The 25,508-nt window shown below is 48.0% G+C and overlaps 1 protein-coding gene across 3 annotated transcripts in view; it reads left to right on the forward strand.

Moving 5' to 3' along the window:
- Positions 1 to 25,508, forward strand: part of LOC126529763 (ferredoxin-fold anticodon-binding domain-containing protein 1 homolog) — a 155,339-nt gene that overhangs the window by 4,405 nt on the left and 125,426 nt on the right. The window lies entirely within an intron of this gene.

Consider the following 25,508-nt stretch of genomic DNA (forward strand, 5'->3'; position numbering starts at 1 on the left):
CTAATAGGTTAATATGTAGAAGATAACAGTAATGTTTATTAGCCTGGCAAATCAAACAAGTATGATTGGCAGTCAGCTTCTAGAATCTGTGCAAGAGTATGTTTATTTAGGCGAATCACTCACAGGTGATGCCATTCATGAGAAGTGTTTCGTCTAGCTTGGCGTGCTCGTGTGAGTAGAGCAACCACACACCTGACAGGCAAGCTGTTTATTCATTGCATACTGCGCGCGCGTCGTCCACCCCCGGGTTGCCAAGAGTGGCATACTGCCATGCTGTGTCTAGTGGATTCCTGGCTGATGCATCCTCCTTTCTCTTTAGGTCACATAGTCTGCAAAATGTGCTGGTGCCTTGTGTGGCCTCGTGGTTCTTCGAAAAGTGGGTCGGCTTCTTGTGGCGCATGGTGTGGTGATACCTGCTGCTGGTCAGTTACCACACAAGGGTCCTTCGGTGGGTGATGCCCTCTGGATGCCGCTGGTGCAGCTGGACTGCCTGGTGCCGCATCTAGTGTAGGACGTGGGCTCGCAGGTGCACGAACTGTAGGCAGCAGGATTGTTGGTGAGGCTTTGTGGCCCTTGTTCGCCGTGAAGTCCACACATGGCTCGAAGGGTTCGGAAGTCTTCATGAGGTGCTAGCAGTTTCTTCGGTAGCGCTGACCTTCTTCGATGCAGACAATGTATGATTGAGTGCCAATGCAACTACCAACCTTGGCCCTAGGGTGCCGTACGTTGTCGTTTCATATTCTAACAACGTCCCCTTGGGGGAGAGTGGTGAGGAATTGATTTCTTTTTTTAGGGGGTAGGAGGGGGGGGGGCTGGGCTGAGTGGGTAAAACCCAAATATGAATACCGCACAAGAACTCTTGCCGTGGAAAAGCGATGCTGTTGCTTTCGTGGGGAAGTGGCCGGTCCGTGTGTTGGACGAATGCGGCCACGATAATTAAACCGGCTGTCATGAGGCCGGTCCAGTGTCATCTGCCGACAGCCTGCCGGTGGTCGTCAAACGGGCTCGCCATTTGTAAAAGCCAAGCGAGATTGCTGTGGTCGGGCCTGTCTACTTTTTAACTGACCATGGGCGTCAGCCCGATCTACCGCCAAGCCCCCCATCCCCCCCTTTTTTTTGCTTAGGCCATGGTATACCCCATCTTAGCTTAATATTGTCACGTGGTGGTGACGTTGAATAACACAGTAGCAATACTGTGAACGACAAAACAAACTTTTATTGGGCGAACCTGTGCCCACAAAACAGGCTACACTTATAGCACAACGATAGCGGCGAACACGCTCGGCGATCGTCGAAAATGTGATCAGCGGGTCAAGCGCGTCGGCTTTTATACAACAGTCGTCGAATGTTCCAGACTAATCGTTGGGACCCGCATGCCTTCCACAAAGTTCTACAACATTCGAGTCACGCGATGAAATCAGATAATACAAGGTTCCGCGACAACAGACTGCGGATAGAAGCATCGATAACTTTCCAGAAACTTCGGATACATGCAAGCGCGTCCCGCGCTGTGCGATAAGATTTGTTAGACGGCGAAACGTGGTCGCCCGATAAATATAAGTACACGTGTCAATACCCCCCTCTTAAAAAGCATCGTCCCGATGCTACAAATATAAGAGCGAAACACAAAAGGACACTTATTAAACATAATTAACAAAACAACGAAAAGAAAGCAAGTCCAAAGGTCAGTTACGCGAAGTCCCAAAGTTCGTCAACGCTGGTGGTACGGCTTGAGTCGCACAACGTGGACAACTTCAGGTCGTGAGCGGCGTCGCTGTGACAGCGAAATGCCGTCTGGCACGACCTCATAGTCCAGTGCGCCAATACGTCGGATGATCTTGTACGGTCCGAAATAGCGACGCAAGAGCTTCTCGCTCAGTCCTCGTCGGCGTATAGGGGTCCAAACCCAAACACGGTCACCGGGCTGGTACTCGACAAAGCGTCGTCGGAGGTTGTAGTGTCGGCTGTCGGTCCTCTGCTGGCTCTTGATTCGCAGGCGGGCGAGCTGTCGGGCTTCTTCGGCGCGCTGGAGGTAGCTAGCGACGTCAACATTCTCTTCGTCAGTTACGTGCGGCAGCATGGCGTCAAGCGTCGTCGTCGAGTTCCTGCCGTAAACCAGCTTAAACGGCGTGATCTGCGTTGTTTCTTGCACCGCCGTGTTGTACGCAAAGGTTACGTACGGCAGGACCGCGTCCCACGTCTTGTGTTCGACGTCGACGTACATTGCTAGCATGTCGGCGAGGGTCTTGTTCAGGCGCTCCGTGAGACCATTCGTCTGCGGATGGTAGGCAGTTGCCCTCCTGTGGCTTGTCTGGCTGTACTGCAGAATGGCTTGGGTGAGCTCTGCTGTAAAAGCTGTTCCTCTGTCGGTGATGAGGACTTCTGGGGCACCATGTCGCAGCAGGATGTTCTCGACGAAAAATTTCGCCACATCGGCTGCGCTGCCTTTTGGTAGAGCTTTAGTTTCAGCAAAGCGGGTGAGATAGTCCGTCGCCACGACGATCCACTTATTCCCGGATGTTGATATCGGAAACGGCCCCAACAAATCCATCCCAATCTGCTGGAATGGTCGGCGAGGAGGTTCGATCGGCTGTAGTAATCCTGCTGGCCTTGTCGGTGGTGCCTTGCGTCGTTGACAGTCTCGGCATGTCTTGACGTAACAGGCGACGTCGGCGGTCAGACGCGGCCAGTAATACCTTTCCTGTATTCTCGACAGCGTCCGGGAGAATTCGAGGTGCCCAGCGGTTGGATCGTCGTGTAGGGCGTGCAGTATTTCTGGACGCAGCGCTGACGGTACAACAAGAAGGTAGCTGGCGCGGACTGGTGAGAAGTTCTTCTTCACGAGCAGGTTGTTTTGCAGCGTGAACGACGACAAACCGCGCTTAAATGCCCTAGGGACAACGTCGGTGTTTCCTTCCAAATACTCGACGAGGCCTTTTAGCTCCGGGTCTGCTCGTTGCTGTTTAGTGAAGTCTTCCGCGCTTATTATCCCAAGGAAGGCGTCGTCGTCCTCATTGTCCTGCGGCGGGGGATCGATGGGGGCGCGCGATAAGCAGTCGGCGTCGGAGTGTTTTCTTCCGGACTTGTATATTACCGTGACATCATATTCTTGTAGTCTGAGGCTCCACCACGCCAGCCGTCCTGAAGGGTCCTTTAAGTTAGCTAGCCAACACAATGCATGATGGTCACTGACGACTTTGAATGGCCTGCCATAGAGGTAAGGGCGGAATTTAGCTATAGCCCAAATGATGGCGAGGCATTCCTTTTCAGTCGTAGAATAGTTGCTTTCCGCTTTTGACAGCGACCGGCTAGCATACGATATCACCCTTTCAAGTCCTTCTTTCCTCTGGACTAGGACGGCACCGAGGCCTAGGCTACTGGCGTCAGTGTGGATTTCGGTATCGGCGTCCTCGTCGAAGTGTGCAAGTACCGGCGGCGACTGCATGCATCGTTTGAGTTCTTGAAATGCCTTGGCCTGCGGCGTTTCCCACTTGAACGCGACATCACATTTGGTCAGATGTGTTAGCGGCTCCGCGATGCGTGAGAAGTCCTTGACAAAGCGCCTATAGTAGGCACACATGCCAAGGAATCTGCGCACTGCCTTCTTGTCGGTTGGCTGCGGGAACTTTGCGATGGCAGCTGTCTTCTGTGGGTCGGGGCGTACTCCTGATTTGCTGATCACGTGGCCTAGGAACAAAAGCTCATCGTAAGCGAAGCGGCACTTTTCCGGCTTCAGAGTGAGCCCTGATGACTTGATGGCTTCTAACACTGTCGCAAGCCGCCTAAGGTGATCGTCGAAATTTCCGGCGAAGACAACGACGTCATCGAGGTAAACAAGGCACGTCTGCCACTTCAGTCCGGCTAACACCGTGTCCATGACGCGCTGAAACGTTGCAGGCGCCGAGCACAGTCCGAATGGCACGACCTTGAACTCGTAGAGGCCGTCTGGCGTGATGAAGGCAGTCTTTTCGCGATCTCTCTTGTCGACTTCTATTTGCCAGTAGCCAGACTTGAGGTCCATCGACGAGAAGTATTTAGCGTTGCAGAGCCGATCCAATGCGTCGTCTATCCGTGGAAGGGGGTACACATCCTTCTTCGTGATCTTGTTCAGTCGACGATAATCGACGCAGAAGCGTAGGGTTCCGTCCTTTTTCTTTACCAGGACTACAGGAGAGGCCCACGGGCTTTTCGACGGCTGGATGATGTCGTCGCGCAGCATTTCGTCGACTTGTTGCCTAATAGCTTCACGTTCTCGCGTCGAAACTCGGTAAGGGCTCTGGCGGAGTGGTCGAGCGCTCTCTTCGGTTATTATGCGATGCTTTGCTACTGGTGTTTGTCGAATCCTCGATGACGTCGAAAAGCAGTCTTTGTATCGTCGGAGAGGACTTCTGATCTGTTGCTGCTTACTCATAGGAAGACTTGGATTCACGTCGAAGTGTCGTTCGGGGACAATGCTCATCGGGGTAGATGCGGCTGAATCCGGGAGGACAAAGGCATTGCTGGTTTCCAAAATTTCTTCGACGTATGCGATTGTCGTGCCCTTGTTGATGTGCTTGAACTCTTGGCTGAAGTTGGTTAGCATAACTTCCACTTGCCCTCCGTGGAGTTGAGCGATCCCTCTTGCGACGCAAATTTCACGGTCGAGCAGTAGATGTTGGTCGCCCTCGATGAGGCCTTCTACGTCAGCGGGTGTTTCAGTGCCGACGGAAATAATAATGCTGGAGCGCGGCGGGATGCTCACTTGATCTTCGAGCACACTCAAGGCGTGGTGACTACGACAGCTCTCCGGCGGTATCGCTTGATCTTGTGACAGCGTTATCGATTTCGACTTCAGGTCGGTGAGTGCGCCATGTTGATTCAGGAAGTCCATGCCGAGAATGACATCTCGTGAACACTGTTGCAGGATAACGAAGGTGGCAGGGTAAGTCCGATCATGAATGGTAATTCTTGCCGTGCAGATTCCACTCGGTGTGATGAGGTGTCCTCCAGCGGTCCGAATTAACGGGCCTTCCCATGCAGTCTTAACTTTCTTCAATTGGGCTGCGATGGTTCCACTCATGACAGAGTAATCGGCTCCTGTGTCTACTAAGGCGGTGACTGCGTGGCCGTCGAGAAGCACGTCGAGGTCGGTGGTTCTTTGTCTTGCGTTACAGTTAGGCCTCGGTGTCGGATCACGGCTGCGTCGCGTTGACCTGTGGTTGGTGCGTGGCGTCGTCAGGTGGTCATTCGTCAGCGTGTTCTTTCCTGCCAGACTTCGTCGGGGCGGCGGTGTGTCGTCGTTGTTATGTCGTCGAGATAGGCTTTTCGGCGTCTTCGTCGGCGGCGGAGGATCTTCGTCAGTTCGACGAACAGCAACCGCACCTCCATCGGTTGCTGCTTTTAGTTTTCTGGATATGGGCTGACGGACCGGCCCCGGGCTGGGCCAGTGTATGGTCGGCGCTGTGGCGACAGGTAGCGGCCTGGTGACGGCGAACGGGACGGTCGTCGAGGGCTCCACTGAGTAGCGGCGAGGTAGTCGGCGATGTCACGAGGGCGTTCACCTTCCCTCGGGCGCTGCGCGTTGACGGCGAAGCCTCGCAATACCAGCTCGCGGTATGGGCATCGGCGGTAAACATGGCCGGCTTCGCCGCAATGGTAGCAGAGCGGGCGGTGGTCGGGGGCCCGCCAAATGTCCGTCTTCCTCGCGTAGGTGCGCTGGGCGACAGGTGGTCGTACTGGCGGCGGCGGCGGACGACGGAATTGGGGCGTTGCAGGGCCCTGGCGTGGTCGCGGAGGGGGACCTTGACGACGTGCAACGGCGGCGTAAGTCATCGCTTCTGGCTGAGGCTGCGGTACTTGTGGTTGCACCTCAGGAACTCCAAGCGATCGGTGCAACTCTTCTTTCACGATGTCGGCGATCGAAGCTACTTGAGGCTGCGACGAAGGCAGGACCTTGCGCAGTTCTTCGCGCACAATGGCCCTGATGGTCTCTTGAAGGTCGTCCGAACCCAGTCCTTGGATGGCATACTGCGGCGTGTGCCCCTGGTGGTTATATTGCCGGGTGCGCATCTCCAGAGTTTTCTCGATCGTCGATGCCTCTGCAGAAAACTCAGCCACAGTCTTCGGCGGGTTATGAATAAGTCCGGCGAAAAGGTCTTGCTTGACGCCGCGCATCAGGAAGCGAACTTTTTTCTCCTCCGACATTTCCGGGTCGGCGTGCTGGAAAAGACGGGCCATCTCCTCCGTGAAGATCGCGATCGTCTCGTTCGGCAGCTGCACTCCGGTTTCTAGTAGAGCTTGGGCTCGCTCTTTTCGCACGACGCTTGTAAACGTGTGCAAGAAGCCGCTTCGGAAAAGGTCCCACGTCGTTAAGGTGGCTTCCCGATTCTCGAACCACGTCCTGGCGGCGTCTTCCAACGCGAAATAGACATGCCGCAGCTTGTCGTCGCTGTCCCAACTGTTAAACTTAGCGACCCTCTCATACGTTTCGAGCCAGGTTTCCGGGTCCTCGAATGTTGATCCGCGGAACGTCGGAGGTTCCCTGGGCTGCTGCAGCACGATGGGGGACGTTGGGGCTGCCATTGGGGTTGCCTTGTCCACAATCTTTTTGGTCTTCTCAGGTAGAAGTCCGTGCTCCGGGGGCAGCTGTTGAAGACGGCGGCTTGCTCGATGCTCCGGGACTACGTTGGTGCTCTCTTTGCGGTCCGGGCTTGGATCACGGCTTGTAGGGGGCGTCCGGTACATGAACGAAAAGCACCTCCACCAGATGTCACGTGGTGGTGACGTTGAATAACACAGTAGCAATACTGTGAACGACAAAACAAACTTTTATTGGGCGAACCTGTGCCCACAAAACAGGCTACACTTATAGCACAACGATAGCGGCGAACACGCTCGGCGATCGTCGAAAATCTGATCAGCGGGTCAAGCGCGTCGGCTTTTATACAACAGTCGTCGAATGTTCCAGACTAATCGTTGGGACCCGCATGCCTTCCACAAAGTTCTACAACATTCGAGTCACGCGATGCAATCAGATAATACAAGGCTCGGCGACAACAGACTGCGGATAGAAGCATCGATAACTTTCCAGAAACTTCGGTACGTGCAAGCGCGTCCCGCGCTGTGCGATAAGATTTGTTAGGCGGCGAAACGGGGTCGCCCGATAAATATAAGTACACGTGTCAATATGATGATGCGGTGCAGCCAATGGCTGCTCAACTGAGTGACTGGCCGCTCACGAGTTTAGATTCTGGGATGACTCGTCAAATCGAAAGACACCAGAGATGTTTCCATTAAACGCATTTCTGTCGACTTGCATGATGAATTGCATTTTGTTCCGTTACTGGTTGCCATGGCACTTCGGTGATAGATAAAAATGCTGTCACAGTGCAGGATAATTTAATTTCCCCGGTGCACTTTAGGAAACTAGCCATGTCGCGGGTACCGTAAAAAATAAAGATGACTCATTGTAGATCTGTGCCTACAAAACTATTCTCAACGCGTTATATCGGAGATGACAAAAAGGCCACTGAAAACTATGAATAGAATCGTCCAGGCTTACAAGAAGGATGGAAGAATTGCAGATGCTCCCCATAAAGCCAGGCAAAGAGTGACCACTGAAGCTGAATACATGGCCATTGTTGCGGCGGCTGCTGTAAACCCGACCTCCACCGTTCGAAAAATTAAGAACAGCCTCAGCCTGGGTGACGTCTCTGACATGACTATCACGCGTCGCCTCTACGCCCCAGCCTAATAAAGAGCGCGAAAAAATGACTGTATTTTTACCCTCATCACTTTTAAAAAACATTCTAAGTGATTTATGTGGTGAGAAGCTCGTTTCTGGTAATGCAAGTTGACAAGCTGTAGACCGAACCTGCTGGAAAATGCTCCAGTTAGTGAAGTGCGCTTTCCCACGCCGCAGCCTCTGGCACTCAGTCACCTGTGGGTCTGCGAAGTGTACTTTACAGCAAAGCCAGAACGGCGCGCTCCAGCACTGTAGCAGACAACGCGAAGCGCCTCCCCGAGGTCCGTGTGTGCATGCGCTGCTTTGCTTCGATGTGCCGCCGTGCCGGGCGCACTGGCGCCTCGTGGTTGAGACGTACGCGCAGGCACGCGCTGCACCACTTCCGAACGCGTACGCCGTCAGGCGCGGAGGCTGCATCGCATGTCGACACACGGCGGCGTGGAGACCTTGTACTGCTAGGTTTTTTACGCCTGCGCCGGAAGCTGCCGCCCGCGTCACCCGCCGGATGCGCCTCACGTGACTACGGCGAACCAACATGACTGCCAGAAAGATTCTTCGCGCGGCTTGCAGGCAAGCACGGGCATGTTGTGTGCGTTGTGATCAGAGTTCCACGTGGGTTTTGGTGTTTTATGATGGCAGCCGCTGAAGTCTTCAGCCATAACGGCTGCATTAATAATGAAATGTTCATCGCCGAAGTTCGGGAACTGACACAACGTCCAGCACGCATAGAGCACATAGCACGCGAGTGATGCTATGCCGACGCTGCTGCAGGTTTCACCGAGGTCACAATATTCGGTATTAAGTCGCAGTTGAGTTGACTGAACCACTAGGAGTCCTGCAATATCTTATTGAATATATAAAAAGAAATTTTAAGTTAAATCTTGTATCTTATTGCCCTCTTTAGCACGTTGTTTAATGCGACCGTTAAGCGAAGGCTGGGCAGCCTTCAACACAGAAACCTAGCAACACTGTGCTGCCACGATGAAACTCGGGGCGACGCGCGAGAAGTCGTGCATCGTCTTCAAGAAATACCACTGCCCATTGGAAAAGCCCCCTATACGCCGCCGCTTTGCTAATTTGTATGTGTGGCAAAGGCGACCACGCGTGCGCCATAGACAGGCTTATCTTCGCTTCCCAAGCGCTTCCCTGCTCAGCCTTTTTACTGGGAGGCGCCTGCAAGCGGCAGCTTTTCCAAAGCGTCGGTACTTGGTAGAACCGAAAACGCATTCCGAGCCTCCGCTAGCTTTCGTTTTCCTTTTGTTAGCGTTTGTACTTTTCTCCCGTCCCTGTAGATTCCATTTTTGATGAATAAATACATTGCACTTCCTGCTGTACTTACATGCGAGACGACAAGCATACTTTCGCATAAGGTACGCAGTCGAGATCGGGGAGCCCGACCGGTCCGTCCGAGACATAGAAAGCCTGGCCCGGGCCCGGCCCAAGCCCAAGTAAGAGAATCTCCAAATGGCCCGAGCCCGGCCCACGGGCCGGGCTGGGTCCGGGCTTTTGTGCTGGCCCGAGCCCGTGCACAGCTCTAAGCAACACGCTTGACCGGTTGCCCTGGCAACCAAAACGGTGGTAATTTCTTTCCAGGCCGCCAGGTGCCGCCAGCATGATAATGGCTCCACGGGCTTGTGACCATTTCTGGTCGCCGCGAACAGCGGAGTTTCCACTCCTAAATGTTTCTTGCTCCGTGGCCGTAGCCAAGCACTTCTGTAAATAATAATGCGTGTATGGACAAGCTAAAGCTTTCTAGTATTTGTCAAAATGAATATTCCGCGCTCAGCGCATAGTTATTGTATTCTGCAAAGCCCCAATGTTAGCCGCTATCATCATTATCACATTACCGTACGCATTGAGTGGCACACGCAGCTAAAGCATCTTCGGTCATCGCGGTAAGTTAGTACGGAACGGTAATACTGTACCGTATACCGCACTTACCGTATTGTATTATGGCACTGCTAAAGCTCTGTGAGGTTTTGACGTTCCGTAAGACCATTCGTTTGTGGGTGGTAGGCGATGGACAGCTTGTGCTCAGTGACACAAGAGCGGAGGAGGTCGTTGACAACTCGGGATAAGAACGAGCGGCCGCGGTCTGTGAGTAACTGTCGAGGTGCACCGTGGTGGAGAATGACGTCGTGGACGAGAAAATCGGCGACGTCGTTTGCTCAGCTAGTCGGCAACACCTTTGTGTCGCGTAATCAGTAGCGACGGCGATCCACTTGGTCCCTCTAGTCGTTGGAAAAGGGCCAAGCAGGTCAAGGCCTACGCGAAAGAACGGTTCAGAGGGAACTTCAATGGGATGGAGTCGTCCGACAGGTGCCAGGGGAGGTTTCTTCCGCCGCCGACGCAGTTAGCAAGTTGCGACATAACGACGGACAGAGCAGTAAAGACCCGGCCAGAAGAACTGGCATCGTACGCGGTCGTAGGTACGCAAAACTCCAAGGTGTCCCGCCGTCGGTGCATCGGGAAGTCGTTCGAGAACGACAGGTCGCACATGACGAGGAAGGACAAGCAGCAACTGGGGGCCGTCAGGGTTGATATTGCAGCGGTAGAGGATGCCGTCATGCAGCACAAACATGCGACACGTGCCGTCGGTGCTGCCAGATTGCACTCCGGCGATGATGGACTGTAAGGATGCATCGCATTGTTGTTCAGCGCGCATGTCGTTCATGTTAGTCAAAGCCATCGCGCAGGTCACCGGATCATGTGCAACAGGATCAGGAGGATCCACGGGGTGACACAAGAGGCAGTCAGCATCCTTGTGGAGGTGTCTAGTCTTGTAATGGGCACTAAATGAAAATTCCTGGGGCCGCAAAGCCCAGTGACCAAGCCGTCCAGTCGGGTCCCGTAGGGAAGACAGCCAGCAGAGTGCGTGGTCGTCTGTGACAACCGAAAACGTGTGACCGTACAAATATGGCCAAAACATGGCGACAGCCCAAACTAATGACAAGCACTCCCACTTGGTGATGGAGTAATTTCTCTCGGCAGGTGACAGCAGGCGGCTGGCGTAAGCTATCATGCACTCGGTACCATTCTGGTGTTGGGTGAGAACAGCGCCGATAGCATAGCTGCTTGCATCAGTGTGGACTTCGGTCGGTGCAGGTGGATCAGTGGGCAAGTATGGGAGGGGTGGTGACAAACCCGATGAGAGCGGCGAACGCGTGAGCCTGCTCCGGGCCCCATGAGAATGGCATCTTCTTCTTTAGAAGATCTGTCAAAGGCCGAGCAACGTTGGTGCAGTTTTTGACGAAAAGGCGAAAGTAAGGACACAGGCCGACGAAGCAGCGCATGTCAGAGGCAGAACGTGGCACAGGGAAACTGCGTACGGCACGAACTTTTTCCGGATCTGGTTGGACGCCGGATGTGTCAACGAGGTGTCCCAACACGGTGATCTGACAGCGCCCAAATTGACACTTCGTGGAGTTCAGTTGAAGGCCGGCTTTTCGAAAGACCGCAAGAATTACAGCGAGTCTGGTAAGGTGGCTGCCGAACGTGGGAGAAAAAACAATGTCGTCAAGGTAACAAAGACGGGTGGTCCATTTGTAGCCCCGCAGAAGAGACTCCATCATACATTAAAATGTCACAGGAGCATTGCATAGGCCAAAGGGCATGACTTCGAACGGATATACGCCATCCGGCATGATGAAGGCAGTCTTTTCGCGGTACATTTCATCAACTCAAATTTGCCAGTAGCCAGATCGAAGATTGATGGATGAGAAGTATTTAGCTTCGTGCAAGCAGTCAAGACGTCATCGATACATGGTAGTGGGTAGACTTCTTTTCGCGTGGTCTTGTTTAAGTGGCGATAATCGACGAAAGAACTCCAGGTACCATCTTTCTCTTTCATAAGGACAACAGGCGAAGCACAAGGGCTGGCTGATGGCTCGATGACCCCTTTGCAGAGCATTTTGTCCACTTCTAATTGTATGACTCGACGTTCAGCATGCGATACATGATAGGGACACCGACGAACAGGATTTGTATCTCCAGTGTTTATACGGTGCTGAACAACATATGTTTGGCCTGGCCTGTCACTGAAATCGAAGATGTCACTGTACGATTCAAGCAGGAGTTGTATGTCCGTGGCCTGTGCAGAGGTGAGGTCAGGTGCAATCATTTTCACGAAGTCATTCGTTAAAGAACCAGAGCTGTCAGCTGCAATTGGTGCTCATAAGCCAGTCTCAATGTCAAATTCGCAACCACTAGAAACGCTGGCTAAGAACATGCCGTCTGGAAGCACTTGAGGGCACAGGCTGAAATCAAGAAGCGGTAGAACGACGTCGTTATTAGTAACCGTGACCAACGTATGCGGAACAGCAACGTTCCGGTTCAAAAGGACATCTATGATAGGGTGAAGCACAGATTCACCATCAGAAACCTGTGGCTGGGCGTTCAAAGTGACGTAAATAACTGCCTCGGGTGACAGACGCACATCTTGAAGCGAACACGAGCGCGATGGGGCGGTATTTGGAGCATCGGCGAGTTGAGGCAGTTTTAACTGAAGAACGCCGGTCGTGCAGTTGATGGAAGCAGAGTGAGTGGATAAAATGTCCAATCCAAGGATAATGTCATGAGGGCAGTTGTCGATCACAGCAAAGAGAACAGAAGTAGGGCGGCCGGCTCTAATTAAACGTGCAGTGCACATTCCAAGAACAACCAGCACGCCGCCGTCAGCCACATGAAGCACTCAGGCAACTGCTGGGTTGAGTACCTTCTTTAAACGTCTACGTAGGCTAGCACTCATCACACATGCATGGGCTCCAGTGTCGACGAGTGCTTGGAGAGGTACACCGTCTATTTCGACGTCAATTACACTTCTCCTTGTGGGCACAGAGAGGATTTGCTGCAGTAGTGGGCAATGCAGCGCCACCTCCGAGGGCTGCATTTCCTAGTTTTCCAAAAGGGTGAGGCCAAAAGCCAAGGGGACGAAAAGCGACATGGCTGCGGTGAACAGGAAGACGTTGCAGCAGTGTTGGGAAGTCTGGCGAATGGTTGCAAGATGCGTTGGCTTTTGGCCTGCTTGAATTGCTGATGCACTCTTTAATGATTGCATCAACTGTAGAGCACCTCTTGCACATGATCAGATGAAGCGCGTCGTCAGCAATGCCCTTAAGCACGTCTCGACCTTCTAAGCTTCTGTCATGTCGTGATCGACTTTACGACAAAGTGCCAGCACGTCCTAAATGTACGAGACATAGGACTCCGTGGGAGATTGGGCACGGGAGGCCAATTCTTGCTTTGTGTCAATTTTACGGCCGGCTGGTCTGCCAAACAACTCTATCAATTTCTCTTTGCATTGGTCCCAGCTGGTTAGCATGGTAACTCTTCGTGGTTTTCGTACCACACATTTGCCGTGCCTCTTGGACAGAACAACAGGTTAGCTAGCATAAGCGCAGGGCCCCATCTGTAGAGTCCACTCATGCCTTCGTACATGGCCACGTACTCTTCAACGTCGGTGCCATCAGTCCCGCAGAATGTTCCAGGTTCCTTCGGTTACACAACGACAACCGAAGGTGACAGCGACGTAGCTGGCGACAGTGACATTGGAGGTGGCAACGACGTTGATCCTGCGTGCTCACAGTCATTCATGGTGCGGACGGTGATGCGACGTCCACTGCCGAGCTCCATTTCCAGCCGTGGTATCCCGCACCTCTCACCAATATGTTACAGGGATGTTGTGAGTACATAAAAACTAACAATATATATACAGGATGAGTCAGAATAGTTAAGATGGCTGACCACCAGCAACACACAGCAGCCAGTGTCTCCGATCTTTTTGCTCTCTCTTCTTTCATCCTTCCGTAACAATATATATATGTACATACAAACAAGACGAAGGGTTTCGTGCCAGACCCGAAGGTATAACGTTTAAAAAGAAAGACAACCATTATGGCATATATTTTTACTTGCGTTTCGGCCAGAGGAGCAGCCTTCTTCGGACTTCGACAAAGAAACTTCGCCTCACCTCGAATAGTTGTTCACTGCAGTGACGGCCTCATATGCGAATTTTCAAGGCCCAACCTACTTTCCGAACCCCATATATACAAATATATGATAATATATAATATGGGGAAATATGGGGTTTGCAAAGCTGGTCGGGCGACAGCGTTTTTTCCTCCATGTCGGCGCCTCTGTCACACTATACCGATGCTGAGAATCCGCCGACGGTCGCTGGAGAGCTTGGCATCAGTACAGTGTGACAGAGGTGCCGACATGAAGGTAAAAAGTGCAACCATTTACGCCACAACACATCAATGAATGGCATATTGTGTCACAGGGTTATCATAAAACTCTTGGTACTTGCAAACTTGTGCTATACTTACGCGCGTACAACAGTATGTGTGCCGCCATGCATGTGGGAGGACGTGAGCGCCGCTCATTAGCGTGGAGTTCCTTTACATCATAATACGCATAGAATAAAGCGCAAGTGTCTAATAATATACTAACTGCAATTTTAAGCAATAATTATACTGTACTTAATAACAGTCGACTTCCGTACCGTAATCTTTTGACGTCATTCCGAAGTATCAAGATTTCACCGCCAGGCCTCGCCACTTACTGGATTTTCTGACTTTTTTTGTCAATTTAAAGTTATATCTCCTAGTTAAATCCCAAACAGCGTGCTAAATTCTAGCACTATAAATCATGGTCATTTCATTTCCATCAACGTCTCGCAACACATTCTGGCCAGTTGTCAGTCCCTTTAAGGTCGTCTTCAAGGGTAGCTTGGTCTGAAGTGTTAGTAATACTACGATAAATTAGAGTTGTCGGTGAAGATACAAATTTTACACGATACTTAAAGTGCCACATCATTAATTCATTGTCATTGCGATCATTAAGTCATGAAAAATGCTGGAACACGTCATTCATAAGCACATCACACTCTTTCTGAAATCAAATAATTTACTGTCTAACATGCAACATCTGTTTAGGCACGGTTTTAGCACGTTAACACAGCTAGCTGAGTTCACGCATGACATTTCATTTAACCTTGATGTAGGCAACCAGCTTGATGCTATTTTTATAGATTTCTCTAAGGCATTTGCCACCGTTTTACATTCTAAACTTATTGCTAAACTTAATGCTGTACTGAATAATCCTCATTTAGTTAACTGGATTTTAAGCTTTCTCTCATTTCGCTCCCAGTTCGTCTCTTACAGTTCGACTGACTCCGCTACTGTTGATGTGACATCAGGTGTGCCCCAAGGCTCCATCCTTGGGCCGCTACTTTTTTTATTACATATAAACGATTTGCCACTTCACTGCTCTTCTAACATCCATCTTTATGCTGATGACTGCGTTCTATATGAAGTGATTAACTCTTCTAATGATCATTATCGCCTTCAAGAGTTGTTTTCTAGGTTTTGCGATTGGTGTAACACTTGGCAAATGAACATTAATTTCAATAAAACCGTTCTGATGTCTTTCTGCAACAAATCTTCCCCCTCCCTTTTTAGTTACTCGTTCAATGGCTGTGCTGTAGATAAAGTTTCTGAGTATAAGTATCTTGGTGTCATTTTTACGCATAACATGTCATGGTCTAAACACATTGATTACATATGTAGTAAAGCACTAAAAAAATTAGGTTACTTGAGGCGAATGTTAACCCGATCTCCTAAAGACACAAGTTACTGATGTATAAATCTCTAATCCGCCCTGTTCTTGATTATGCATCTGTAGTTTGGAGCCCGCATAAACAGTTAGAGATTAATAAGCTAGAAGCAATGCAGAAAAACGCTGTGCGATTTATATGTCATCGTTACGATCGCGACTTTTCACCCTCTTCAACACTTTCTTCCTTGAACCTAAACACGCTCTCTTCTCGTCACCGTGTCGAATCATTAAAATTCTTGCATTGCATTGTCAATTCTTCAGTTAGGCTCTCAAATGATAATTACGTTTACTTCGCGCCAGGATCATCAACGAGAGAAGACCTCACGACCTTAACTTGATACCCTACTATGCACATACTAACATGTTCAAATTTAGCTTTTTTCCCCACTCAATCGAAGACTGGAATTCATTACCTGGGTCCATTCGCTCATGCTCGTCCGGAATTTTTGCAACCGCCATCCTAGATGCATAATTGTGCTCACCCATGCCCGGCAGCATTTGTATAACTTCCTGTGTATTTTCCTTTCATCAGTGCTCTTTTGTAAAAGTGTTCACTTGTGTTTACCGCTGTATACTCCAATGCATTTTCTGTACCTTTTCTCAACCCACTCCTGCTATAGCGCAAATTGCGCTGCAGTATGTATAAATAAATATATGAGGAACGAAAGCGGGCCGAGCACAGATCCCTGCGCTACGCCCGATATTACAGGTAGAGTGCTGGAGCTGCGATTTTTGATAGAGACGAACTGAGAACGGTTAGTTAGCAACTAATTATTCCATGCTAGAATATTAGGGTGCAAATTTGAAACGGTGAGTTTTAGTATTAGGCGTCGGTGTGGTACCTTGTCAAATGCTTTAACAAAATCTGAAAACAATGCATCGGTCTGCAAAATACGGTCAAGGTTAGAATGTAGGTCCAAGGTGAAGATTGCCAATTGTGTTTCGCAGGAGAGTCCTCTACGAAAGTCGTGCTGAGCCGGATGAAGGAGATTGTTCAAATATAGAAAAGTGATATGTGAATGAATGACATGTTCCATGATTTTGCAAGGCTTGCTGGTTAAATAGATGGGACGATAGTTTAACGGAGAATCTTTTATTTGTGATATGGTTTGTGAGCCAGAGTGACCCTCCCCACCTTCCAGTCGTCTGTTAGGGTTCCTGTTGAAAGTGACTGAGAAAACAGTGATGAAAGGCTGAAATATGTTTTGTGTTTTTTAATATTTTTGAGTTGATTTTGTCGACTGCAGTGACTGATGAGAGTTTAATTGTGTCGATGAGGTTCATGATGCCTTGCGCAGTGAATTCGATTGATGTCATTGCTGAATGTGTTATGCTAGGTGGAATGGGCCATGATGAGTCAGCTGCGTCTGTGAAAACAGAAGCAAACACAAGGTTAAAAATGTCCGCACATTCGCTGTGAGTGGCTTCCTCGCCTGTGGTGTTCATGAGGGCGATGGTATGTTTCCTGCGGGTTTATTATTTCCCAATACCTCCTGGGGTTATTCGTTAGGATTCTTGGTAGGTCAGTTTGAAAGAAAGCGTATTTGGTGCAGCGAATTGCATCATAATACAGATCCTTGGGTGCATAGTATTTATCCCATACATCCGCGTATGGGTTCCATTTCACTACACTGTAAGCTCAGTGTAGTCCGCTAGTGCTTCGATGCTGCGCATGTTCACGGCATCTCTTTGCATGTCTAGCACTTGCATTTTCCCTGTGGCACAACAGGCGTCGCACCATCGAACGATGCATGTCTACCCAAGCCTAATCACAGTCATGTCTAGCCACTGACGTAGGCACTGCCGTCATACCTGGCTTAACCAAGATTGTGTACCCAAGTGTCATCATCATCATCATTCTGTTTTACGTCCACTGCAGGATGAAGGCCTCTCCATGCGATCTCCAATTACCCCTGTCCTGCGCCAGCCGATTCCAACTAGCGCCCGCGAATTTCCTAATTTCATCGCTCCACCTAGTGCGCGGTCCTTAACTTGTTCTCAAGCTTCTTTGTCAGTCTCCAAGTCTCTGCCCCATATGTCAGCACAGGTAAAATGCACTGATTGTACACCTTCCTTATCAATGATAATGGTAAGCTTCCAATCAGGAGCTGAAAATGTCTGCCATATGCAATCCAACTCATTTTTATTCATCTATGAATTTCCTTCTCATGATCAGGATACCTTGTGATTAATTGACCTAGGTAAATGTACTCCTTCACAAACTGTAGTTTAGTACCAAGTATAATAATTACAGCTAAATCAAAGGTTAGCCAACTGAAACCAAGACTTAACCTGGCTAAACCAAGGTTAGCTGAGCTAAGCCGCTGCCAATTTTTTTTCATACGTGGGCCGATCCCGAAGATAGTGTCATACCGGGCAAACCCGCGGCAGTGTAAAGCAGGCGTTCAGCTCCCCCATACATGGGCCAATCCCAAAGATAGTGCAATGCCAGGCCGACCCGCGGCCAGGGTGAAGCAGGCATGAAGCACTACCATACATGGGCCCATCCCGAAGATTGTGCAATACCGGGCCACCCGTGGTGGAGGGTGCAGTTCACCATTAAGGGGCCCACATACACAGCTTTGCAGGTCACCCTTCTTCACAAAGTGGAAGGGCACTGAGTTTCTTTTTCTGTGGGTTTGCAGTCAAGCAGCACTATTAAAGGGACACTGAAGGCAAATAATAAGTTGACGTGGACTGTTAAAATACCATTCCAGAAACCTCTTGGCACTTGTTTCGTGCAAAGAAATGACTTACTTTACGAGAAAATTGCATCTGAAGGGTTCGCATAGCTGTAACGTCATTTAAATCGCCCGCCCCCAATCGGGGAGTGGTGACGTTTCATATGCCAAAACCGACCTTTAGTGCCATCAATGAGTAAAACGGCGCCCGACATATGGCGCTAGTTTTCTGCCAAAATGCAAATGTGTGGCCATGGAAAAGTCAAGCCAAGACAGAGTGTTTTATTCACCGCTGCAGCTGCGCTTGATCAAGTGGCGCGAACCGTTCTGAAATCTAGTGACATCACATAGATGTGGTATTCCCTGCTACTTGCAGGTTGTGCGAGTTTCGTGAGCCAGCAAAGCCAGCACAGCACTACGCGATAACGAAACTACTGAAACACGAAAGCACGGGTGGCGCAGAATGGAGAAAACAAAACCATTCGACTGTCTGCGTTGTTGTCAAGGGCAACGTCATTTCTAAAAATCAAATAGAACTTGACAAGTAGCATTTTCTGTCGTCTTATTATGCTCTGCAACTATGTTTTTATTACGAGTGGTTGAGTACTAGTGGCAGAATTATTCTCATTCAAGTACTAACTTCAATCTCCCGGTGGAGTCCCTAATTGTGTCCTGCATTTACCTTAATTTCTTGGTTACTAAAGCTCTGTTTACAGTAATATGACGCTTTAGATGTTCTTCAGCACTGATCTATCGCTTTAGCTTGTATTGATATTTATGATATTTATGATTTATGACTTGATATTATGACTTGATATGATTTGCCTTTAGTGTCCCTTTAAACAAGCTGCCTCGCGTGGTCATGTAATGCGGTAGCCTGTAATTGTTTTGAAACGTGTTGCGTCCGCTTGTTGGCATGATAGTTTGTGTACTGTCCAGCAGGAACTAGGTTGCATGACACGCACTGTTTTGTTCTACAGGTGAGAAATAGCGTGTCTACTTAAGCATTCATATGGAATATTATATGTACGATCGAATGACTGTACTAAGGCAGCTTTGCTCAATGAAGCTGCCTTGCTTGGAAACAAATAATTATGGAGCAATAGCAATAAAATTGCATTGCAGCGGTGGCGTAGAGGTAAAGCATCCGCCTCGCGTGCGAGAGGACCGTGGTTCATTTACCGGCACCGCGCAATTTTTCACCGAACTAAAACAAATTCACGTGTTGATAAAATTGCATACACAAGCCTGGAGTACAGCCTGATCCGGTGACCAGAACTGGTAACACACTCCCTCCCCAGAACAAGATTGGCCACTCTGGTGCAGCACTTGGCCACAACCTCCTATATGAATACAACAATCAAACCCCGGCCCTCAGTCCCCAGCAGCTGCGAAGCAACTGACCATGGCGGCAGTCAGACCTGTGACGCAGCAGGTGGTGCTAAGAATCTCTGGGTTCGGACAGGCCGCCATTGGAACCTGAACCTGGCAACGTTTAACGCTAGAGCGTTATCTAGTGGGGCACGTCTAGCAGTGCTATTGGAGGAATTAGCGGGCAGTAAATGGGATATAATAAGGCTCAGTGAGGTCAAGAGGACAAAAGAAGCATATACAGTACTGAAAAGCGGGCACGTCCTGTGCTACCGGGCTTAATGGAGAGACGAGAACTAGGAGTCGCTTTCCTGATTAATAAGGATATAGCTGGTAACCTACAGGAGGAGGTTGGACGGACAGGCCGCCATTGGAATATGAACCTGGCAATGTTTAACGCTAGAACGTTATCTAGTGAGGCGAGTCTAGCAGTGCTATTGGAGGAATTAGAGGACAGTAAATGGGATATAATAGGGCTCAGTGAAGTTAGGAGGCCAAAAGAAGCATATACAGTGCTAAAAAGCGGGCATGTCCTGTGCTACCGGGGCTTAGCGGAGACACTAGAACTAGGAGTCGGATTCCTGATTAATAAGAATATAGCTGGTAACATACAGGAATCCTATAGCATTTTCTTTCTTTATTCAATACTGCAAACCTTGTACAGGTCCAAGCAGGGTGGGTCAAATGACAACAAAACAATAAACAATAATAACAAAGCTAAAAAAAAAAACATCAAAGTGTGGCGAAAGGCAATAAGGAATCATTCCAGTCCGTTATCGTGTGAGGGAAAAATGAAAACTTGAATAAATCTGTTCGCGCAAAATATGGTGTCAGGGAATTAGGATGATGGTGGCGTGTATGCCTTGACGTTGAAAGCGACAGGTATGGAGAAGGGTTAATAGCTAGATCTTGATTCCAAAGCAAGAAATTGCAAACGTAAATTTTTTCTTCGTTGTTCAAGACATTGTATACCGTTAATGTACATTAATTCAGAGGGTGAGTCATACGGGGAAAATTTAGAGTAAATAAACCTTACAGCTTTTCTCTGTACCTTTTCTAGGCGGGTGATATTGTGCTTATTAAATGGGTCCCAGACAACGCATGCATATTCATGTTTAGGTCTAATTAGTGAATTGTAAGCAAGTAATTTTACGCTAGGGGGAGAACTTCTTAGCTTATGTCTTAAAAAGTACAGTTTACGGAATGCGGAAGAACAGATGTTATCTATATGTAAATTCCATGATAAAGTATTAGTTAGTGTGACACCCAAATACTTATATTTTGTCTCATCCAGCAAAGGTGACGAACCAAGCCTGTAGTTAAAAGAAAGCGGAGCTTTTTTGCAAGAGAAGCGAAGAAAGACGGTCTTATCTGTGTTAAGTTTCATGTCCCATGTTTCACACCATTCAAAAATTTTAGCAAGAGAGGAGTTAAGATGGATTTGGTCGTTAATTGAAGTTATCTCTTGAAAAAGCACACAATCATCCGCAAACAACCTGATTTGGACATTCGGATCAAGTTCAGCAGCAATGTCATTAATATATAATAAGAACAATAATGGCCCCAGCACACTTCCTTGGGGCACGCCAGAGCCGACCGGAAGGCAACCTGATTGCTGCTCATTAACTGTTACAAATTGGTAGCGATTGGTTAAATAGTTTGATATCCATATGATTAAAATTTCTGGGAGTCCAATGCGTCTGAGTTTTAAAATTAGTTTGTCATGGGGAACTCTATCGAAAGCTTTACTGAAGTCAAGAAATATTGCATCAATCTGCCCGTTCCTATCGAGACATGAAGCGAGTGAATGTATTACTGTCACTAATTGTGTAATTGCTGAGTATCCTTTTCTAAACCCCTGCTGGAAATTAGAGAGGATTGCGTGTGCATCTAAAAATTCATTAATCTGGTTGGCAATAATATGTTTGATTAGTTTACAACATGATGATGTAAGTGATATTGGATGATAATTTTGTCATAATGTGCGGTCACCTTTCTTGTGTATTGGCACAACCCTGGCTATCTTCCAGTCGCTCGGTAATTTCCCATGAAGTAATGAAATACGAAATAAAATAACTAGAAACTTTGCAACAGATTCCGCATATCTCTTCAGAAACACGTTAGAAAGGTTGTCGGGACCACATGATGATTTAGTTTTTAAATTTAGTAACATAGAAACTACGCCAGGGTATGAAATAAAATTTACATCACAGGGGTGAAACACTGCATCATTGGATGGACAAGCACCGGATTTAGAAAACACACTGTGAAAGTAGTCATTGAATTGGTGAGCAATATCCCCGTGATCGGTAACCACAGAGCCATCAACCAAAATTTGTGACACCGGTTTCTTTTTTTCACTTATATAATTCCAAAACTTTTTTGGTTCCTCTACAATGAAAGTTGGCAGCACTGTATTAAAATAACGTTCTTTCGAAGAGTGTACTGCACGTGCAAGACCTTCTTTTAAATCCTTTAAATGACCCAAATGCAAGCGCTGTTTCTTTAACCTTTTTATTTTTCGCTTTAAGTGGATTATTTCACGCGTCATCCACGGCGTTTGTCTACGAACAAATTTACGTTTGCTCGGCACAAACTTATCGATACAGAAGTGGCACATATCTTCAAAACGGCGCCAAAGTGTGTTCAAGTCAGTATCATTAAAATCGATAAGGCATGTTTCCAAATGTTCTATAGTGGATGCATCATCTGCACATGAGTAATCTTTGAAAGAACAATGTTTTACATTGTTATTAGGTAGAGTAGAAGCGACAATGAGTAAGTGAACACTGATAAGCAGATGGTCAGAGATGCCTTCCACAATTTCAGCAGTGTAATCAGGTAATCCTCTTGGCAAAAATACCAAATCCAGTACAGATTTGCTAGTTCCTTGTATACGTGTCGGTTCCTGAACTATTTGAACGAGGTCATGTGTTAACATTATGTTAAGTACACTGTTTAAATTATTGCTGTTTTGAGGAAGGGATTCAAAACGCTCCCAATTAATGCCTGCCAGGTTTAGGTCACCAATAAGTACCAATTTGTTTCTCTGGAACCGAGACATGTGCTCTTCAAGTTTTAACAGATAATCAGCTGATGCATCAGGAGGTCTGTAAATGGCAAACAGAATCAAGGTATGGCCCCAGCATGAGATCTTTATGCACAAACATTCAAGGTCGGGAATTTCCTCCAAGAGAATAGACTGTATGTGGTCTTTAATTAGAACTGCAACGCCACCTTCCCTGAAAGGCCGATCCCTATGAAAAACTTGGTAACAATTAGGAAGACATCCTCGTCGGCTATTTCAGTCCGCAGCCACGTCTCTGTTATGACGGCAATATGTGGGTCATGTTCTAGTAAAGAAACCTCAAGGGGTTCTGTTTTGTTTACTACACTACGAGAGGGTGGCAGGTCTTGTTGTGAAATTTAATAGGAGATACAAAATGAAGGTTGTACAGGTCTACGCCCCTACATCCAGTCATGATGACCAGGAAGTCGAAAGCTTCTATGAAGACGTGGAATTGGCGATGGGTAAAATCAAAACAAAATACACTATACTGATGGGCGACTTTAATGCCAAGGTAGGCAAGAAGTAGGCTGGAGACAAGGCAGTGGGGGAATAGGGTATAGGCACTAGGAATCGCAGGGAAGAGTTATTAGTAGAGTTTGCGGAACAGAATAATATGCGGATAATGAATACCTTCTTCCGCAAGCGGGATAGCCGAAAGTGGACGTGGAGCAGCCCGAACGGCGAGACTAGAAATGAAATAGACTTCATACTCTGCGCTAACCCTGGCATCATACAAGATGTGGACGTGCTTGGCAAGGTGCGCTGCAGTGACCACAGGATGGTAAGAATTCGAATTAGCCTAGACCTGAGGAGGGAACGGAAGAAACTGGTACATAAGAAGCCGATCAATGAGTTAGCGGTAAGAGGGAAAATAGAGGAATTCCAGATCAAGCTACAGAACAGGTATTCGGCTTTAACTCGGGAACAGGACCTTAGTGTTGAAGCAATGAACGACAATCTTGTGGGCATCATTAAGGAGTGTGCAATGGAAGTCGGCGGTAACTCCGTCAGGCAGGATACCAGTAAACTATCGCAGGAGACGAAAGATCTGATCAAGAAACGCCAATGTATGAAAGCCTCTAACCCTACAGCTACAATAGAACTGGCAGAACTTTCGAAGCTAATCAACAAGCGTAAGACAGCTGACATAAGGAAGTATAATATGGACAGAATTGAACATGCTCTCAGGAATGGAGGAAGCCTAAAAGCAGTGAAGAAGAAACTAGGAATTGGCAAGAATCAGATGTATGCGTTAAGAGACAAAGCCGGCAATATCATTACTAATATGGATGAGATAGTTCAAGTGGCTGAGGAGTTCTGTAGAGATTTATACGGTACCAGTGGCACCTACGACGATAATGGAAGAGAAAATAGTCTAGAGGAATTCGAAATCCCACAGGTAACACCGGAAGAAGTAAAGAAAGCCTTGGGAGATATGCAAAGGGGGAAGGCAGCTGGGAAGGATCAGGTAACAGCAGATTTGTTGAAGGATGGTGGACAGATTGTTCTAGAGAAACTGGCCACCCTGTATACGCAATGCCTCATGACCTCGAGCGTACCGGAATCTTGGAAGAACGCTAACATAATCCTAATCCATATGAAAGGGGATGCCAAAGACTTGAAAAATTATAGACCGATCAGCTTACTGTCAGTTGCCTACAAACTATTTACTAAGGTAATCGCAACTAGAATCAGGAACACCTTAGACTTCTGTCAACCAAAGGACCAGGCCGGATTCCGCAAAGGCTACTCAACAATAGACCATATTCACACTATCAATCAGGTGATATAGAAATGTGCGGAATATAAGCAACCCTTATATATAGCTTTCACCGATTACGAGAAAGCATTTGATTCAGTCGAAACCTCAGCAGTCATGGAGGCACTACGGAATCAGGTGTAGACGAGCTGTATATAAAAATACTGAAAGATATCTATAGCGGCTCCACAGCCGCCATAGTCCTCTATAAAGAAAGCAAGAAAATCCCAATAAAGAAAGGCATCAGGCAGGGAGATACGATCTCTCCAATGCTATTCACAGCGTGTTTACAGGAGATATTCAGAGACCTTGATTGGGAAGAATTGGGAATAAGAGGTAATGGAGAATACCTTAGTAACTTGCGATTTGCTGATGATATTACCTTGCTTAGTAACTCAGGGGACCAATTGCAATGCATGCTCACTGACCTGGACAGGCAAAGCAGAAGGGTGGGTCTAAAAATTAATCTGCAGAAAACTAAAGTAATGCTTAACAGTCTCTGTAGAGGAAAGCAGTTTACGATAGGTAGCAAGGCACTGGAAGTGGTAAGGGAATACATCTACTTAGGACAGGTAGTGACCGTAGATCCGGATCATGAGACTAAAATAATCAGAAGAATAAGAATGGGCTGGGGCGCGTTTGGCAGGCGTTCTCAGATCATGAAGAGCAGGTTGCCATTATCCCTCAAGAGAAAAGTGCCTAACAGCTGTGTCTTACCAGTGCTCAACTACGCAGCAGAAACCTGGAGGTTTATGAAAAGGGTTCTGCTTAAATTGAGGACGATGCAACGAGCTATGGAAAGAAGAATGATGGGTGTAACGTTAAGGGGATAAGAAGAGAGCTGATTGGTTGAGGGAACAAACGCAAGGTAATAACATCTTAGTTGAAATCAAGAAAAAGAAATGGGCATTGGCAGGGAATGTAATGATTAGGGAAGATAATCGATGGACATTAAGAGTTGCGAACTGGATTCTAAGAGAAGGGAAGCGTAGCAGGGGGCAGCAGAAAGTTAGGTGGACAGATGAGATTAAGAAGTTTGCAGGGACAACATGGCCACAATTAGCACATGACCAGGGTAGTTGGATAAGTATGGGAGAGGCCTTTGCCCTGCAGTGGGCATAGCCAGGCTGATGTTGATGATGATGAGCAATAAAATTCATTGAGAGCATCTTCATAGTAAAAATAACCATTCAATAAATTACGAATGAATACGTGATGATTGTCACGAAGTAGCGATCTAAGTACATGTTTTTATCATGTACTGTCATTTGTTCCACATCTTTGGCG

The sequence above is a fragment of the Dermacentor andersoni genome, chromosome 9, assembly GCF_023375885.2.
Source record: "Dermacentor andersoni chromosome 9, qqDerAnde1_hic_scaffold, whole genome shotgun sequence".
NCBI lineage: Eukaryota > Metazoa > Arthropoda > Arachnida > Ixodida > Ixodidae > Dermacentor > Dermacentor andersoni.